The 11,273-nt window shown below is 46.2% G+C and overlaps 1 protein-coding gene across 3 annotated transcripts in view; it reads left to right on the top strand.

Annotated features, from left to right (window-relative positions):
- Nucleotides 1–6,293: 6,293 nt before the first annotated feature.
- LOC119430936 (protein piccolo) overlaps nt 6,294–11,273 on the top strand; it is a 58,796-nt gene continuing 53,816 nt past the window's right edge. For 2 of the 3 annotated variants that reach the window (XM_049657341.1, XM_049657340.1), the window contains exon 1: nt 6,294–6,948. The gene's annotated coding sequence lies outside the window, so the exon portion shown is untranslated. The other variant, XM_049657342.1, reaches the window with a different exon arrangement.

Here is an 11,273-nt window from a genome sequence, read left to right as displayed (position 1 = left end):
CTGCATGCGCTACGGACACTGCTTTAAGGTGTGCCGCGGGAACATTCGCTGCCGCTATTGTGGGGGTCCGCATCGCATCAAGGTAAGTCTGCGATGTAGCTACATTCACATGCAGCACCGAAGGCAGGACAACGGGAAGAGAACGAAAACGCACACACGCACCCACAATATTATATATATATATATATATATATATATATATATATATATATAATATTGTGGGTGCGTGTGTGCGTTTTCGTGTGCGTGTGTGCGTTATATATATATATATATGCACATGCACACACACGCACACATGCACACACACACACGCATGCACACACACACACATACATGCACACACACACATACATACACACACACCATACATACACACACACATACATACACACACACATACATACACACACACACATACATACACCACATACATACATACATACATACATACATACATACATACATACATACATACATACATACATACATACATACATACATACACGCACACACATACATACACACACACACATACATGCACACACATACATACACACACATACATGCACATATATATATATATATATATATATATATATGTGTGTGTGTGTGTGCATGTATGTGTGTGTGTGTGTGTGCATGTATGTATGTATGTATGTGCATGTATGTATGTATGTGTGTGTATGTATGTGTGTGTGTGCATGCGTGTGTGTGTGCATGCGTGTGTGTGTGCATGTATGTGTGTGTGTGCATGTATGTGTGTGTGTGCATGTATGTGTGTGTGTGCATGTATGTGTGTGTGTGCATGTATGTGCGTGTGTGGATGTATGTGCGTGTGTGCATGTATGTGTGTGTGCATGTATGTGCGTGTGTGCATGTGTGTGCGTGTGTGCGTGTGTGTGCATGTGTGCGTGTGTGTGCATGTGTGCGTGTGTGTGCATGTGTGCGTGTGTGTGCATGTGTGCGTGTGAGTGCATGTGTGCGTGTGTGTGTGTGTATGTATGTGTGTATGTGTATGTATGTGTATGTATGTATGTCTGTGTGTATGTATGTATGTGTGCGTGTGCGCGTGCGCGTGCGCGTGCGTGTGAGAGGGGCGAAGAGGGGTCTAGAGGTGCATTCTTCCTACACTCTCTATATGAGTTGGTCAATAAAGCACAAGCAGTCGCACGTGCGGGTAGGTTTCAATAAAGAGCGTATCTCTGAAGTGAATGACACAAGTGCTGAGCTACACACAATATTTTATTACAGACATTAGACCAGCTCTTTGGAACAGAGACGTACGGTGAAGGCACCGCAACACCGCCGTTTACCTATAAGAACTGAACCCCTTTCTGGTAAACATGTAAAAGAGTGCATACAACGGTGCCAAAGCATTCTAGGGCAATGTAGGGGAAGCAATGTAGCAAAGAAAGGGAAAAGGAGGAATAAAATACAGGTTGGTGTCATAAGTCACACCAGATAGTCACGTTTATTTGTGAGTAAAGAAATATGCGATATCTCCAAATTAGACATACGTGCACACTCAGACACGAAATGTCATTTACCACCGCTTGCCACATCATTATCAACACATATCTCTCTTTTTTTGCTCCGGTTTCCCTGTCCCAATGCCCAATAGCAGGCCAGAACTTTTATTCGTGTTGATGTTTCACCTTATTATTATATAATAGATATCAAGAACGAAAACAGAGAAACCAAATCGTACACACAAACACTAATTAAGTTTTTTATTCGAATTAACAGCAATAATATTGCCTATTTCTTTCTTTGTTGTTTTTCAAACAGGGCTCAATTACGGCTGTTTCCTTTTCCCAGAATGTCTTGCACTTATATTCCCTACAACACATTGACAAACAGGGACGAGTGGCCTTTAATTTGTTGCTTTGTGGTGGTAACGTGTCATGTGTCATGCTTATATAGGATTACTGCTGTGTGCTTTCAATGTTTACGTGCTTTCAACCATCTCCGTGGCTATGGAGTTCTGCTGTTAACCGCTTTCATTCCACCGCACATCAAAAATAACATTTCGTCAGCAATTGAGCACTCTTCATTACTACTATGTATATGCTGACGACTCAAAGCTACTTAAGGCTATAAACAGTGCTCACGACTGCAATGACCTCCGAAAATAAAATGGTTCTCTCTCAAACTGGCACAGATACAATAAGCTACTCTTAAACGGTTCCCAAACTATGGTATCGGGTTCTACGCGGAAAACACAGTTATCTAGAATTTTCATACACCCTTCGGGTTGCTCCACTGCCCAGGGTTGATGAAATGAAAGATCTTGGTCTGCACTTCAACAAAACGCAATGTTTCTCTTCACATGTTAGATATGTGAAACAACGTGCCTTCGCGCTCCTGGAATATTTTGTCGTATATCGTACGACTTCGACTTCGCTGTTGCCTTTCAAAAATTGCGTTCTGAAATTGTACTTCCACTGCTAGAGTATGCCTCTGCAGTTTGGGGCGGAACGTGCAAATCTAATTCTGATCTCATCGAACGCGTATGGAATATATTGGTATCTTTTTTTTTTTCGAGCCCCGCTTTTGCTGTTCTGGAGACCATACTCCAGCCCTCTCAAGTATACCTCATCTCACACCACTGAACTCAGGAGGTATCATCTCGGACCTTTTGTTCCTCTATAAGGTGGGCCATGGCATTAAACATTGTCCGAAGCTTCTTCATCATGGGTAATTTTAAGTGCTGCAAAAGTATGCCAGGCAACATTCCGCGTTTCATGCTCAACCTTGTTGCATCAGAGACTGTCCGCTGGCTCGGCTGGAAAAAAACATGCAAGTATTCTGCGTGTACTGACATATTTCAGAGTTCCTTGTCTGTGTTTTGTATATAAGTAGACAATCATGGTGCTCCATTAACTCCCTCTTAAGCCCGCCTCCTCGTTTTCCGTTTCCCCATTTGTTTCTCTATCTCACATGGTTTTCTCTACTGTATACATTTGTCTTCTCTGTACATTTGTCTTCTCTGTACTGTACACTTCTGTGTCTCACGTATTACTTTTTAGGGGCATTAGTATATCCTCCGTCGCGGTTTCAGAGCACTATAATAACAATTCGATTGATTGATTCATTGATTGATTGACAGCCTGAAACTATCAATCATTGCGTGAAGCATCACGTCAGGTGAGTATACAGAACAGGGTAGTTGATTTCCTGGCCTTCTTTTTTTCTGAGTTGCACATTGAAGGGAAGTTCCTGTTGCCGCTCTTTTAGTACATGCTGACTCTGCTATGTGTTCTTTTTCTTTCTTTTTTTTTCAAATACATCCCTCACAGGAGTGCACAGCCAAGAAAATGCGCTGCGCCAACTGTTACGGAGCTCACAGGGCAACGTATACGGGTTGCCCGAAGCGCAGGGACGCCGCGTTTGCCCAACGAATCCGCAAGTTTCGGATAGAGGAAGAGTTAGCCGAGTGACGCAGAAGGTTGCCCTCTAAAGTGGGTGGGAACGCGACGGAAATACATGTCCGCCCAGAACCAAATAAAAAAGCCTTATTTGCATTTAACGATACCTTCCCCTGTCTTTGGCGCTGAAAGAAAAAAAAAAGGAATGTAGGCAATCTCATCGACTTCAAGCTCTCTTTTTCTACCTGACAGCCCACCTAGTTCTCATCCCTCCGGCTCGGATCCCCACATATAGAGCCCGGAATGTCTTATCCGATGGGACACGCATGATCAATCTCGATAACCCGGCGTGGTGCATTAGCGGCTATGTTGTTGCACTGCTAAGCACAAGGCGAGGAGATCAAATCCCGGCCGCGGCGGCCGCATTTCGATGGGAGTGAAATGCAAAAACGCCCGTATCCGGTGCATTGGGGGCAACATTATAAATACCCTGGTGGTCAAAATTAATCCGGAGTCGCCCACTATGGCGTGCCTCATAATTACATATGGGTTTTGGCACGCAACACCCCAGAGTTCATTCATTCATTCATTAATCTCGACATGCCGCATGGAAAACCACGCGGTATGTATCGGTATATGAAAACCATGCAACTCCCCTTTCGCGCTTCCCTGAGAACACTCGGCGCCATTTAGCGCCGCGAAGAGCTGCGCGTGGTCTCCGAAATGCATGCTGCGCAGGTGCGTGCGAACGCGGAGGAAAGCGTGATGCGGCAACCGGGCTTCTCTCTCGCGTTTGTTCCTGCACACGCTGCGCCACCTCGTGGTGCTGGCGAGAAACACAGTAGTTGCCTCCGAGATCAGAAGCGTGGCGCGCCGGTGCGCGCGAACGCTGAGAATTGTTCCTTCGCTCGCCGCACACCAAATGGCACGTACTCAGTGACGCAAGTTGGCGAGAGATTCATTTAAGAGCGATACATACGCATTGCCACATACTCAACGACCCGCTTTGGCCCGACGGTTGGTTTCGAATCCTGTTCCCTAAGCAAAGCAGCCCGATAGCGCTATCCATTCGACCACGCACTACCTAGTGACCCAGGTAGCCTGAAAGCGGTTAGATACAAACCTAGGTAGTTGGACCCACGGAAAGTGCGACCGCCTGCGGTGCGTCCGCGTGCGTCCGCAAGCCGCTTGCGTCCGGTAATGTAAAGCTCTCTAATGCATTAAAAGACGTTCGCGCAGAGCGCGCAGCATAGTCACAGCACTGGCTGGAGAAGTGCCCTGCCAGGAGCTCGTGGTACTTGTATTGAGGATGATCGTTAAGATTTGGATATGACGCGCATTGAGCAATTGGGCACATAATTATGGTCGCACACTGAGAAATGATCCGTTCGTAACGTAATCAGAACGCGCGACTCTATGCCTGAAAATGGAGTGGACTGTAAGAGGATTCGAACTTACGACCTTCAGATTAACAGCCGGGTGTTCTACCCCTTCTCCACGTCAGTGTTTATAGTGTGTATGGTTTATATGGTGTCTATATATATATATATATATATGGAGACAAAATTCTTGTTCTCTAGTTCCGTGATCCCGACAGTATAACTACAGTTGCTAACAAGATAACATGTGGTTTGTGCAGCGCTCTCGTAAAAACTGGAAGAACAGATGAGGCAGAGCCCAGAACCAGCGCTCGTCCTGTGTGCTTGCACTTTCTGTCGTCCCCGTTTTACCGTGAGCGCTGCAGAAAGAACACAACGAATGCATACTAAATTGTTCAATATTTCATTCTTGAACAAACAAAGCAGATAGAAAATTAAGGAAGGAAGGAATGATCGATCAAGAGGCCCACAGGCTAACTATAGACTTTGTTTAGTTTGCGTACATACACTTGGGCCGTGAAAGAAAGAGAAAGGAGACAGGAACTTGGAATAATCACACGCACCGGACAAGGCACGGCGTTTCTAAAGTCCAGCACTGAAGTCTATTGCCATCAGCTGTTCTGCAGGTTAGCTCATGTGCCTTTCTCGGAGGATTTTGGACTCCAATGTCCCAGTACATTTGCATGGGTAAGGGGCTGATCATTGAGCGTACTCGAGGCACACTAAAAAAATAATAAACTGGTGTTGTAATTTAGTGTAAGCCCTCTGCCTCAAAATTACACTGAACGTGCCCTTTCTTCCTCCGCGATCGAAAAGATGGTTCCAGAGAGACACCGATATTGAAAAATGTTCGTCTGCTCGACGTCACGCGAATGAACGGACGCAATTGGTTGGCGCATGTTTACAAATTTTGTTTGATTGCGCTAGTGCTTGTATTTTCCTCAGCATGTTACTTTACCACCGTCTGAAGTTAATAAAGCGACGGGTACTATTTCCCCCGACACCTGTATCAACGGCGAGTAAGATTCTTGAACAACCCACATTTTCTGTGTGAACGACCCGACGCTACGCAGCCTGTTAAAAGATATCGAAAAAAAAAAAAGATTACATGCTCCCACTGACAGACGCCAGCGCAACACACCACAGGTCTTCGACGCGCGTACCCCAATGAACAGACGTATACATATATATTATGCCCGCGCACATGTGTCACACGCAAGTGTTCCAGTTTCAAACAAGAGAGCGACTGCTGCATCCACTCTCCCAAGCTGAGTACTTCCCTTCCTTCTCCTTCCTGCTCTCAACCGACCAATCAGCGTTGAGCGTCGCGAGCTCTGACGTCGTACCCCACTTTCCCGCCGCATCTGGTTGGCGACTCTGGTCGACCACGCCGTTGTCACGCCGTCTCGCCCGTTCTCGCGTCGGTTCTCGCGGGCGATCCTCAAGGGCGTGACGACACGGGAACCAGACGAAAGGTCACGTAAGACTGTGCGTCTAGAAAGCCCACGGCGAGCATGAACTGCGCTACTTTTTAGGAAATTGCGAAACGATTTCAACCGTTTGTTTGCCGCGCGCTTTTTTTCCGTTCGAAAGCCATCTTTTATTCACCCTGCGCGCGCAGCGCCAGCCATGCGGCGGCATCTGTTTGTAGCGAACGCAGTGCAGCAGCGTGAATGTGCTTGCGCATATGACACGTGTCGCGCAGCTGTGAGTTGTAGAACAATAAGACACCGAGGCCTCGTAGCCCTGAAAGCCGCGGGGCAGCAGGTGTCGGCTTCTTTGGACGCCTCCTGCCCTTCTTGGCAAGAATTCTGATATTTGCTACATACGACGCAGTAGCGCCGATTTGCCGCGTCGCATCCTTCAGTGTACGTTCTCGCGACCTCTGTGCCCTGTGAAGCTCGCCAGTTGCAGTTCGCCGGGAGTGCTGTGCGGGCGTGTTGTTTAGTGCGAGGAAAAGAACTCCGTATTCTGTGCGCGCGGCTGCGCGTGCGTGTGTGTATTTGTTTCTGCTGATACATCGTACGTCCGTAGAGTCTACGAGCTGCTCACGTGTGACATGTATCACTCGCTCAACTAGCCACTGGAGAAATAAGGAAGAAGGGACGCCGGCGTTCTCATTTTTATTTCGGATTATGAAATCTGGTTCAGGAAGCCGCATCGACTGATTCTACGGGAGCGTGCCCAAGAGCAACGTCAAGGTACGACGTGCATGTTACGGTTACGATGGTTTTCGCAGTGCATAGTAAAGGAGGTGTTACGAAACGAAGACAGACCGAGAACGAATTTGTTATTCCGAAGTGCAACGTGTATTTCTCTGTTGACACGACGTACATAAATCTATCAGTGCTGAGGAGACGGAAATAACGGTAGGTTGGACATGTTTCGCGCTTTGTTTATTGTTCAGAGGATACGTGTCGATCTGTGTACGCTTCGAACTTGCATTTGTACGGTCTGCTGCAGACCGAGTTGGCGTATGTATGCAAGCTTGCGCAGTACACTTTTGACTAATGGTGCCGGTATAGAAACGTCATTTGCGAAACCTATGCCAGGCGCTTCCTAAGACTCATTGTTTAAAATCAGTATTTTAGTTTTCGTGAGCATGCAAACCAGCCTGTATAGAAAATGAAATTTTCGGGAGAATAATCCCGAAATTTAAGGAATGCGTTTAGAGGTACAACGTTCTATAATGTTAACGAAGAGGCTTTTACTTCACACAGCTCTCGGTTGTCTATAACATCCTAGCGGACATCGAATTGTTTTCAACCACATGGGGATTCTGTAACACCGTGAAGAGATTAGGTTACCATTGCTGCAGAAAGAACCGTTGGGTTGGTCGCTGTGCGCATGAACATTATAGGAGCAAGCTAAACGAACACATAAAGGAGACGATACGGCACATCGCTGACACGTTGCAAAGTTCATCAAGCCAGCCAGTGGTGACCTTTATCTGAGAATATGCATTCCTGCTTTATGACAGAAAGCGGTTAAAATGCCAACGCTCTAGCGCCTGCTCTGAAGTCTGCCACGCAAGTTCACCCGCTTCCTCTTACACTTTTTGTGTGGTTTTCTTAACTATCTCTTTACAGTCACGGCTGAGTGCACTACGTGACGAGATGGTCTAGCACTTTTGTGATAGATCTTAAAACAAGAACAGCCTGCAGGGTCAATGTCATCTTGCGTCCTCTCTTTGTATTTATCCGTTGCGATGAATTCATTCGGGACCGACTAACGAAATGAGCACATTTTTCCACAACCTAACTCATTTATTTCGTAAGTTCTTGTAAATTTACGCATAATGCCATCCAATAAAGGTCTCGGCGCCGAATGACGAACGACTCCTTCGATGCAAGCATGATCAACTGGCATATAAACGGAAAGGAATAAGTTGAGAAGTCAGCCAGATTAATATTTGGCTTGCTACGTTACGCTGGAGAAGTTGCGATAAGGACAAAAGTAAAATAAAAAGACAGGGGATTAAGAGAAACAGAGCCAGCATTTACAAAAAAAAAAGGCCTTTATTCTAAAACTGTTCGTATAGGAGCTGATGCCAGTCACTCCTGATGTTAGACATATTATTGGCAAAAGGTGGCCGACCAATTGGAAATACCACTTCCGAGCGAAGAGCGGCCCCAGAACTTGAATTCACAAAGCTTTTCGTTTATAACTGCACTTTTGCCATTGGCTGGCCGCCTTGCCTAATAATGTGTCCACGATTGCGACTGGCTAAGATATGCACTTGCGAACAATTCAACATGCGTAAGAACTTATTTGTTGCTAAAAATGACCCAAATCTGCCGAGTCGTGCACGAATAGATGGGGGTACTGCCCACAGAGAAGCGTTCGCAGGCGCTCACAGGGGCCGTGGTATTACTCGAGTACTATACCAAGTTTACGGCACTCAACGGCTTTAAAATTTGCAGTGCTCTTTAGCAGAGGTCTTAACGCACCTCGAACAGAATTGAATGGTACTGCATTCAGACCTTGCATGCTGAAAGGCGGAGTAGGAATCTGAATGCAGGAGCATTCAGAGCACAGGAGAACCCATCAGCGCCAACTTTTGGAGCGATCCAGCTGGTCAGTCATCACACGACACCGCTTCACTGGTGAAGACCGCATGTATGCGTAGAGTGGTTTGGTTGTGCGTGTTAGTTCGAACGGAAAAGAATGACTGACAGATGCGTCTCTCCGTGCGTCGGATCGACGAGAAAAGGGACGCTGCTATGCCAAGCATGCTGTAGTAATGTGGACAACAGGTTTACTCAAAGTGATGTTGCGCCGCAAAACGAATGCACCTAAGACCTTTCTTTCGGGAAGTTTGAGTCCATATTGTCTTGAGAACCGTTTTTTTTTTTCGGTCATCAGTATTGCATCGACCGTTAGAGCCTCCTTACGAATCGAAGAACGAACTAAATATTGTGCGCATGGGCCGGTTACTCGAACTGCCAAAAATAGAAGTTGTACTTTTGAAATCATGCCCAAGAACACTCAAAAGTGCGTATTGCGGCGGTAACCTGAGCCATGTAACACATTATCAGCAGAAATGAGTTGGAAATACCGTGATAAAAGTTCACAGAAGTGAAGTTGTGGCCAGGAGAGACCGGTTCACTATCGTGTACAATGCCCGAGCGCCCCGCTTCGCCAAAATGCAGGCGCTTATCAAGCATCACCGCAGTAGGGGTGTACGTAATGAGCTAGGCCAGTTGGTTTTCGTTGAAATGCATGATTTCCTAGCTCAACAAGTTTAGGCGCGAGTTAACAGATTTGGTCATTTACGTCTTTAACTTATGTCTAAGCTTGCTGCGCTAGGGAACGTGCATTTGAATCATTACCGGTCGTGAATAGCAGCGTGCGCAGTCTTACACGTCCATGTTGCCTCGAGGCGCGCACCTTGGAGCTCTATATCGACCTCCCTACAACCATCGCCAGGTATCACCGGCATCGAGATTGAGCTGAATTTGCTCTTATGAACCATCTAGTGCAAGAGCTCTTTTGTGAATACGGGCCTAGACCTGTTCACGCTGTGTGAGCGTGCATTTAGTTGTTCTGCGCCTACCTTAGCCGTTTTTCCCTTTTAATTTTAGGCACGTGCAGACAATGACGCGTGAACAGAATCTCACAATAAGACTACGCCTAAAGTGTTTGCAGCGGAACTTCTTAGCCCTCCAGCGCTCTTGCCTACGTTGACCAACATGGCTAAACGTGGCCGAATGGCCCCCACAGAAAGTGAGAACCGCCCACTGAAACTACATGCGATGGTCACAAAACGGTGAAGTTGCCATACAACCGAGACAGTAACCCGACTCGGGCCTGGCCTATACTTGAAATTCTGAACATTAAATAACCTCGAATGAAAGTACAGATGAAAATGACTGCTGCTGAACCGCCCTTCGCCGACAGCTGGGTCGGCGCAGATGTCCTGCCGTAAAAGCGAAAAACAGCCGCTCAGAATTTCGACAGAGTGCGCCATGGAGACATTATAATCACACAGAAAAGGTCGCAGGACTCTGTCTCTATCATCGTAGCGTTCGAAGTTCACTTCCGGAAAACGACGGAATTGAGCGATCCATAACAGCTGGCACAACTAAGGCTGCTTTTCCACATCACGTCGGTCGTCACGCGTTTAAAGTTGCGAAAAATTTTCAAAAGGTCACCGAAAGGGCATGTTTCAAGTGCCACGACAACGGCATCAATAGCTGACCGGACGAAAGCAAAGCAGAATCTTCTACTACGTGTGACTGGCTGTACGACGAAGACTGTGGGCAATGGCTTAATCCATGATGAGACACGTCGCCATCACGACATCGAATTCTGTCTGAACTCAGAAGACCTTGCTATTCTGCTGACCTATTTTCTCTGAGAGGTCCCTTGCTAAATACACTTCGTTGCCGTGATGGTTACTGCGACTGACAACACTAAGGTCAAGTGAGGTATACCTAATAGCTGTCGCTATAAAATGAGTCCCCAAGACGACGGCAAGATGCGGAATGAAAAGTATATGACCACCACGCTAAGTATTACCGCGTTAGCAAGCCTAATGAACGGCGAGAACACATTCTTTTTTTTTCAGCCCAGGAATCAGTAACTCTTACGCTATAGCTCGTGACTACCATTTTCATTATTATAACATACTCAAAGTTAGCAACATGGATTTGAGAACGAACAGGTGCGGGTAAGGTTCTGGCTAAGATTGAGAAAACTGTGGAGTTGAAGGGCACTGGCAATGCAGGTAACTCGTGGCTTTTTTTTTTCTAAGTGACAAAATTGGTACCAAAGAAAGGGAAGCTCACTCGACAACAACACTAAACTAAGCGGTGTGATAAAAGAAGGACATTTTCAAACAACTGATGAAATTTAATTGAACCCGTGGAATTTAACGTCCCAACTCAACAGGTTGTCATAAACTCTATATAGTGGGCAGCTCCTAAGTAATTTCGATCACTCAGGGCTCTATAAAAGACGAAAGAGATTTATTTTATTGATTCATTTCTAAATACAGTCTGCTCGAATCAGAACTAAGACAGGC

Source organism: Dermacentor silvarum, chromosome 10, assembly GCF_013339745.2.
Source record: "Dermacentor silvarum isolate Dsil-2018 chromosome 10, BIME_Dsil_1.4, whole genome shotgun sequence".
NCBI lineage: Eukaryota > Metazoa > Arthropoda > Arachnida > Ixodida > Ixodidae > Dermacentor > Dermacentor silvarum.
Note: the sequence above shows the minus strand (reverse complement) of the source record. Positions and strands in the feature narration are given on the sequence as shown.